The sequence below is a fragment of the Temnothorax nylanderi genome, unplaced genomic scaffold, assembly GCF_030848795.1.
Source record: "Temnothorax nylanderi isolate EJ_2023f unplaced genomic scaffold, tnyl_v1.0 TNYL_tig0069_pilon, whole genome shotgun sequence".
NCBI lineage: Eukaryota > Metazoa > Arthropoda > Insecta > Hymenoptera > Formicidae > Temnothorax > Temnothorax nylanderi.
Window position 1 is genome coordinate 716619 of NW_027249131.1, and position 9243 is coordinate 725861.

General features: G+C 33.3%; 1 long non-coding RNA gene and 1 pseudogene across 1 annotated transcript in view; one reads left to right on the forward strand and one right to left on the reverse strand.

Moving 5' to 3' along the window:
- LOC139773812 (uncharacterized) overlaps positions 1-9243 on the forward strand; it is a 69273-nt gene that overhangs the window by 26648 nt on the left and 33382 nt on the right. The gene's annotated exons all lie outside the window — the stretch shown is intronic.
- On the reverse strand, positions 4010-4129 carry LOC139773823 (5S ribosomal RNA; annotated as a pseudogene).

Below are 9243 nucleotides of genomic sequence, written 5' to 3' on the forward strand. Positions count from 1 at the left end.
TACCGAGCCTTGTGGTACACCTGCTCTAACATCTCTTTCTGTAGAGTAAGTATTATTTATTCTTACTTGCAGCTTTCTGTTTCTTAAATACGAATATACTAGTTTGATAATATAAATAGGATAATTATTCTTTATCATTTTATATATTAGGCCATCCCTCCATACTTTGTCGAACGCTTTCTCAATATCCAAAAGCATCATAACTGTAACATTACCCTTATTATAATTAAGTCTTATATCATTAATTATTCTAACTACTTGTTGTACCGTATTGTGTTTCTTTCTGAATCCAAATTGTTCATCTATTATTATATTGTTTTGTTCTTCATATTTCCTTATTCTAGTCGCTATTATCTTCTCTACTACCTTACTAATACTTGATAGGAGACTAATCGGTCTATAGCTAGATGGTTTGGTCGGATCCTTGCCTGGTTTTAGTATTGGTATTACTATGGCAGTCTTCCACTCTTGTGGAAAATGCCCAATTTTAAAAATCGCGTTTGTTATGTACGTTAACTGGACTAAAGCTTTTCTACTTAAATTTTTAAGAACTATATTTTGTATCCCATCCTTTCCAGGTGCTTTAAGTGCTGCTAGCTTCTGGATAATAGTACAGATTTCCTTCGGTGAAGTCAAAGCTCCTTTGTATTCATCCAATTTTACTTCACTATTATCTATAAATTCCTTAACTGTTCTAATAATTTCTTCTTGTTGTACACTATTATTAATTAAGTCAATATTATGTACGTTCTCATATTGCGTCGCTATCATTTCTGCTTTATCTTTGTCATCGAATGCCTCAGTACTATTATCCTCCAGCGTAGGTATAGGTTGATGTTTCTTTTTAAATATTTTAGTCATTTTCCAAAGCGATTTATCATGTACATTAATTTTTGATAGCTTTTGTGTCCATATGTTATTTCTATATTTTACAATCTCATCCCTAATCATTCGCGTTTGTTGCCTATAATCATCTCGGTGAGCTGGATTCCTAGTTCTTTGCCAGAGCTTTCTAGTTCTATTCCTTTGTTTAATTAACTCTAATATTTCCTCAGGCAGTTCTTTCTCTTCACTTTTTATTTTGGTTTTATTTACTGTTTCTTTAAGCGCCGCTTCTATATTGTAAACTAGTTTAGATACTTCTTGTTCTATGTTTTGTTCTGTATTTATTTTATTATTTATTGTTATGCTCTCATCTAATATATTTCTAAATTTTTTCCAATCTGCTTTTTATATTTATACACTTCTTGCTCAAACTCATTATTGCAATTTATTTGCCCTATTTCAAATAACACAGGTCTATGATCGGAATTCAGCTCATCGAGAACTACAGGCTCCGTTATGTTATTGATATTTTTGTTGATTAATATGTCTATTGTTGTAGGCGTACCTCCATTCTCTGGATAGTGTGTTGGTTCATCCGGAAACACAATACTGCAGTTGTTCGCTTGACAATAATCATATAAAGTAAGTCCATTCCTGTTATTTATGTGACAGTTCCAAGCTTTATGTCTAGAATTGAGATCTCCTGCAATTATTACCTTGTTAGCTACATTTAGTAATACTTCAATATCCTTTTTGGTGTAACGGATGGATGGTCTGTTATATGCCGCTACTACATGCACACCATTAGCAAGCATGATACATACATTTTCTATTACGCATGACTTAATTTTGATTACCTTATAAGGGATATTTTTCTTTACTAATATCATAACTCCTCCTGCCGCGTTATGTCTATTATATCTTTCGCATGTATAGTTTCTTAACTTAAATTTATCATTAGCACTTAATTTTGTTTCATTAATAAGTATGATATCTATTTTATTTCTGCTTAAAAATTCTATGAGTTCGCATGTTTTATGCCTAACACCGTTCGCGTTCCAACTACAGATTTTTATTTTACGCATGAAGATGATTCTAATGTCTGATAAAATTCAACCATTACCTGGAATTTTTCTATTTGACTGTTACATGCTTCCATCCTTTCATTGATGGTTTTCATTGTTTTTAACATCATTTTAATATTGATATGCTCATTTAATTTTTTGAATTCTTCCATTAACCTTAGAAAATCATTAAAGTCATTATCTGTTTTGCTATCGTACCTAATTCTCCCTGTATCCCTTTGCATTACTTTTGATCTATAACTATCTATATTATTATCTTCTTTCCAGCTTTCCTTTTGTCGTGTCTCCGATGTTGTCCTCAGATCCGGGAATTGCTTCCGGTCGTTAACGTCTGGTTCCTTCTGTTGCTGTCTGCCCATATCCTTTCTGCTTCCTTTCGTTCTGGTCCGTTCCTTTTCAATCCAGTCTAGCCTCTTCTTGTACGCTTCGCAGATAGTTGCATTAGCAGGATGGTCTTTGTTACAGTTTATGCACTTTGCCGGTTCGCTTTTGGGTTTTATACAGTCTTTAGTTAAATGATCCCCTGCACATTTCAGACACGCTGGATCCGCATAGCAATTTATTGTCGCATGTCCCCATTCCTGGCATCTGTGACATTGGGCTAATCTTCTTTTGTTAATATAATACTCCCAGTCCACCTTCGTGTAACATAGGTACTGCACTTTTAGTTTAAGCGCACCCAGCTTTATTGTTTCCAATGAAACCATATAGATTGGTTTCTTGGTTCCTTTCATTATACTAATATTGTATACTGTTAGGCCTTGCTCTTCTATGTTTTCCTTGATTTCTTCTGGTTTTGCATGTTCATGCAAGCCCTTGAGCACGAATGTTCTCCTTTTCTCATCCTTGTCCGTGTATGTGTGGAACTTAACCTCCCTGCTTTGCCATACTTTTCTTAGTTCGTCATAGTCTTTTTGTTGCTCACGAACACTTGTACGTGATTTTCACGATATTTCATGTAGAACTTACTCTCCACTCTTTGCTTTATTAGTTCTACAAATCCTTTGTGATCCTTAACGCTGCCATGTACAACTAGCGGTGGCGGCTTCCTTGTCTTTACTTCTTGCACATTGTCCTCTTCACTATCTCTGTCGTCCGCGTCCATATCCTCACTATCCTGTCCTTCATCCCTCTCAGCAAGTAAAGAGAATCTGTTTTTGATGTCTACTTTATATGCCATTTTCTTGGTTGTATTGCCCTCTGCTGTTTCCCTTGTGTCGCTGTACTTCCTTTTTATCGCTCCGTCCAGCACTCTTGTATATTTTATTGAATCACTATGCTGCTCGCTTGTTATGCCCTTTGCATTATGGAGGTTAGTTTCCTCTCTTTGACCATTTCTGGTGTTTTCTTTGTCTATTTTCACCACGTCCTCTTCCCTCAACGTTAATTTTCCTTCTTCTTGCAGTATTCAGTAATTATGAATATTGAATATTGCTTCGCTCTTTTCAAACCTGTTTTATTATATTATCTAATACTCTCTATCCACGTGCGCACTCGCTCGCGTCTGGACGAGAACTTGGACGAGAACTGGTACATTACAACCTGATATAAACGTTACCCTGATATATGAGTTATCCATAATCAGTTTTATAGTACAATTTTGTTCCAAAATTTCACCTTTTTTTATATAGGAATAAATGTCATAAAAATCGTTAACTGATTAATCAATGCGTACGATCAGAAAACCATTCAATACTTATTTTTTTCCATTATTTTGCTCTTAAAGAAGGCATGTAAGAGATTGAATCGTTGCCGCTTTTCCGCGATGCTGATTAATTCTTTCATTGCGCTTACTTCGTGAGCATCTGTCATCGCATATTTTGACAGTTTTATATATCAAGGGGTTAATAGTGTAATGTAATAGTAATAGTAATAGTATAATAGGTCTGTTTTCTATTGCTGCACTGCTGAACTAGTGCACACTGGTGCAGTAAGTTAGAGTGAAACAAAATATAGGTACTTGTTTCACTCTAGCTTATTGCACTAGTTCAGCAGTACAGCAATAGAAAACAGACCTAATATATTAAAGCTAAATAACGCGCGCGTACGGCGCGTCTGTGTAATAATAAAAAATAATAAAAATGCAAAAAAAAATTGGGTGGTAACGTCACACGGTGTTCCCAAGCGGTCACCCATCCAAGTACTAACCGTGCTCAACGTTGCTTGACTTCAGTGATCGGACGAGAACTGGTACATTACAACCTGATATAAACGTTACCCTGATATGTGAGTTATCCATAATCAGTTTTATAGTACAATTCTGTTCCAAAATTTCACTTTTTTTTATATAGGAATAAATGTCATAAAAATCGTTAACTGATTAATCAATGCGTACGATCAGAAAACCATTCAATACTTATTTTTTTTTCATTATTTCGCTCTTAAAGAAGGCATGTAAGAGATTGAACCGTTGCCACTTTTCCGCGATGCTGATTCTCTCACTGCGCTTACTTCGTGAGCATTTGTCATCGTATATTTTGACAGTTGTTGTGCGTGTATCAAGGGGTTAACCCTCGGTTGTCACACGGGGTCAAAATGACCCCAACCAATTTTCAAACAGCTGCATGCTGTTCAAAAACTAGCAGTTTAAGTGGATCGCAAAAAATTCTAGAATTAAGTTCAAACATTGTAGAATGTATTCTCATTATAAAAAATTAACTTTTTGAGTGGCATCATGTTCAAAAAAATTCTTTTAAAAAATGTTCGAAAAAAAGGAGGTGTAACAACCGAGGGTTAATAATGTAATAGTAATAGTATAATGTTAAAGCTAAGTAGCGCGAGCGAAGTGCGCGTCTGTGATGTCTAATAACTATATTATAAAAAGTAAAAAAAACACATATTAGAGAATTATTGAAAAATATCTCATTAACTTCAGATTAATTAAATCTTAATATAGTAGATGAGTCATCGTACGTGACGATATATATATCTGTTCTTATAAAGAAAATAATTTAGTCTATATAGTACCATCAATGAGAAGCTATAGTTAGCCGAAATTAGGGTCCATGTAGGGCCAATTGCAGGTATTTTTAGACGACACGATATCGCCGATAGCCGAGATAAATTATTCATGATCCTCCGCGCATAATTTTTTCAACGAATATTTTTACACCACAAACGCAGCGCGGCTAAAAGTAGGCTGAAATCAATTAATATTCACCGCGTAGTATCCCTACTTCCATGTTTGTTTCTTACAGGCTGCATATGCTAATTGTGTTCCGCCGAAATTTCTCGCTCGTGATCCACGATTTAACGAAATCGAGATTTATCGTGAGATTTAGAGTTTTTTTTTATTAATAAAACACATGTCGATACACAGAAACATAACGATCAGCAATAGCATTGCTTATTAAAAATCTTTGATGAAAAAAAATCTAAGGTGTCGACAGACGCATTGATTATATTATCTTTCAATAAACGTATTCTAATTACCTTAATAGATTCAATGATCTTTATTATTCAATGATTATATTGTTTTATCTGATCAGGATTTCATAATTTGTTTCATACCAGCAAGATTTATAGATAGCGTATCTGATTATATAGCACGTTAATTGGATAATTTAAAGAATAATGTGCGATGTCTAATAATATTTTGCATCACGCACGCAAATCTATATAAGATTTATCTTATAGCAGAAAAATAATGCAATATTCCTATAAATATGCAATGTTCCCATAAATATGAAAGAAAGAATCCAGATCAAGCAAGTGTGAACACGTTCGCATTTATTAAAGCAAACTGTTTATTCGTTCACTTATTTGCGCTAGCTCAACAAAGAACAATAAAAGCCAATCTGAAATCAATTACGGGAACATGGGACAGAACAAGGTACTTAATGTTTGAACACAAATATTTTATAAAAAATAATGTCAACTTTTCTGTTTTATGATATAAGTGCTTTTATTATTACATCAAAAACGAAAAACAATCATTGAATTACAATTTTGCAATAATTCTTTTTAAATTAACTTGTTTTAACAAATAAATGTCATTTGCTCCGTTTTGCTTTATAGATGGGGCAAAAAAATGGAGGATACCTTTGTTTATTAATTTTGTCACAAGTTACATTATCACAATAGCAAAAAAATAACGCTTTTAATTTAATAGAACGTCATTGGTTCACAAATTAACTGGTTAGCTTTATACTTTTTTTTAGTAGCACGAGAGATTTTATTCTTTTTAGGTGAATAATTTTTCGGATCACTTTTTGGCAAAGCAAGGCATCTTTTTATTGGTTTCTTGACTTTTTTCTCATTTTTAGCTCCAATTTTAATAAAGTAAAACAACTACAGAAAACATGTGGGGCAGAACGGAATAATACCCTACAGTCTTATTTTTAGATTAAGTGATCGTGACAGGATAAATTTAAAACTTAAAGACAAAATCACAGGGTTAGAAGTAAATGAAGTATATCATAACATAGTATACACAGAAATTATTTACAAGTAATTCTCTCTCTCTCTCTCTCTCTCTCGCATGAGATGGAAGAAGTATTCCCAATATTGTGGCAAAAACATAACAATATGATGCTACATTTAAGATTTAAGGCTTCAGGAATGACTACTAACTGCCGTCTGGGAGTAGATAACTCTTTACTAACGTAGCTTCGAGAAATTCCCGCAAATTATATCGTTAGATGGCAGAAATAAAAGGCCTGTTCGCACGGTTCATCTTTTCTCTTTTTCTTTTCCTTAGAGAGAAAAAAAGGGAAAGATGAACTGTGCAAAAAGTTCAGCTAAAACGAACAGGCCTAAAGACTGTTCGTACAGTTCTGTCCCACGTTTTCCTATAATTATATAACATGTGACGATCAAGTACCTATAATAATTTTCTAGAACTTTCAATTGCGTCTTATGATCATCGGACAAAAAGTAATGATCAATCAATCAATACAATCATTAACTGTGTTATATGCTTTTATGTAATATGAAATTTGCAATTGAAATCTGTCTTAAGTAATCTATAAGGATTTTTCCAGAATAATCAATTACTTTTTAACAACAGCGTCTGGTTTTTTAGTACAAGCAGTTTAAAAGTCGTCCTGCGATTTGGTTAAACATATAAAAAATATAAAATATTGATTGCGTGATAAAAATTATGTAAATTAAGGCAAGAAATATTAAATGTACTTCACCGCTAACTTTGTTATTTAAATTATAAACTAACTTTGTTATTTAAATTTATGAATATCAAGGAAAAAGCCGGAGACAGAGCCAGGCTATCATTAAAACATGATTGATTGTTTTGGAACATTCCTGAGGAATATTACCGAGAAACCTCGATAGTTCTGTTCGATCCGAATTTTAATTCTAAAGATTCCTTCACTGACGTAGTATCGATGAATCTGCATTTAATGAAACATAATAATTTTAAGTCAATGGCAGTAGATTTCTGACGTTAGCACTGTTATAATTACACATTATACAACCGTATTCTACATAAACACAAATCTCGTAACTTGATGTCTCTTTTAAAGTTTCTTTCATTCATACGGAAATTTACGTTTCCACTTATACAAGCTATGCATTCAGTATCTGTGAAAGATATAAGTACATATTATATTTTAGAAGGAGTTTTTATAACTAATTTTTTACACAAATTTAGAGTGCAAAAATCACACTTTTATGATACCTTTGAATTTTTAATACTGTGGGTTACAATTAAATCCTCAAAATAACTGCTACATTGCTCAAATTTTTTTTGTTAATAACTTCTGAATAAACAATGAGCGCGGGCTGAAACCTTCTGAAGGTCACTCAGGAGGGTGACCTTGACAACATACTAAAGTATCAAGGTCATCCAAGGTGATCCCCTCCATGTACACAATTACCTATTCGTCTTTTCTGGACATCCGCGCACTCATTTAAATGCACCGCAAGATCTTCATTTAATTCTTTTGTCTTTGATTATTTCCAGAGGATGAGATAAATATAAGCTTTGAAAGAAGAGAGAGAGAGAGAGAGAGAGAGAGAGAGAGAGAGAGAGAGAGAGAGAGAGAGAGAGAGACAGAGAGAGAGATAAAGATAGAAAGAGAGAGAGAGAGAGAGAGAGAGAGAGAGAGAGAGAGAGAGAGAGAGAGAGAGAGAGAGAAGCATAGCAGTACTTTCTGTTTGATTTTTACTTTATTTAGTTTAGCACACATTGAAGAGAGCACACAGTGCAAATTATGTCATTTTTGCCCGCAAACAGCGTTTCACGCAATGTCAAGAGTAAATTACATAAGCGTTCTCAAAATTATATCGCGCGTAAAAAATAGGAAACGCTATAACATTTAAAATGTCGGAAGCTTTAGACAGTTTAGACCAGAGTTGGGTAAGTTAATTTTTTTAAATTAATTATAAGTCAAGTTACAATTAATAAGTTTAAGTTTATGTATTTTAAAATGAACTAGTTAAAGTTAAAATTTAACTTATTTTTATATTAGCTAAGTTAAAAATTATTAATTTTTTAACTTTTTAATTTAACTTTTTACTAATTATAACTGGTTACCTAACCTTGGTTTAGACGAATGGCCTACTAAATCCGGCTAAACTAGTTATCAATCGTCGTAACGAAGAAACAAGAAACATTTATTACGAATATATTATGTATAATAAAATAACGGTAGATTTTCTAGCGACGCATGTGAAGTGAGATAAGATCAATAACGTTTATAAATGCAAATGAAGATCACAGGAAAAAGATTTAAGGATGCTTTCTTGCCATTCGTCGTGTTATAATCTGTTACTTTTATTCCTCTTGCGCACGCGAGATTTCTCCCAACTGATCGCCGCAGGAGCAATTCTTCCGGACGATCACGAAGATGGGGCCGAGATTGCAACCACTTATATTAACGCCTTGCCGCAATGCACGCCACTTATACTGCAATCTGACACAAACACATTCCCGGTATAGTTTTTCGCCGGTGCGGTGTAATGATTCCCTTAATCCGTGACGTGGTCTTTACGTGAAAATTCAACGCTCTCGAGATTTATGTATTGTTTCACATACATAATACTTTTTAAACAACATTATATTACGAGAAAATTCTAAAATAGGTCAGAAATTGTATTCCTTGACCTAATTGGAACTGATTTCTTTTAACGAAAATCTACTTTCAAAAGTCTTCTATACTTTTAAATTAGCAATAAATAAAAACTTTCAAATATCCCGACGATTTGAAAGAAGATAATTTTAAATTACTCAAAAGATACGCGAAGTTTTGCACATCATAAAATAATCTCTTAGAATTGCCTCATATCTCCTAGAATTGTCACAAAGAAATTATGTAACAAATTGAACGTTGACTTATTACAATCGAGATAATAATTATATTTTATATTTTCTTTT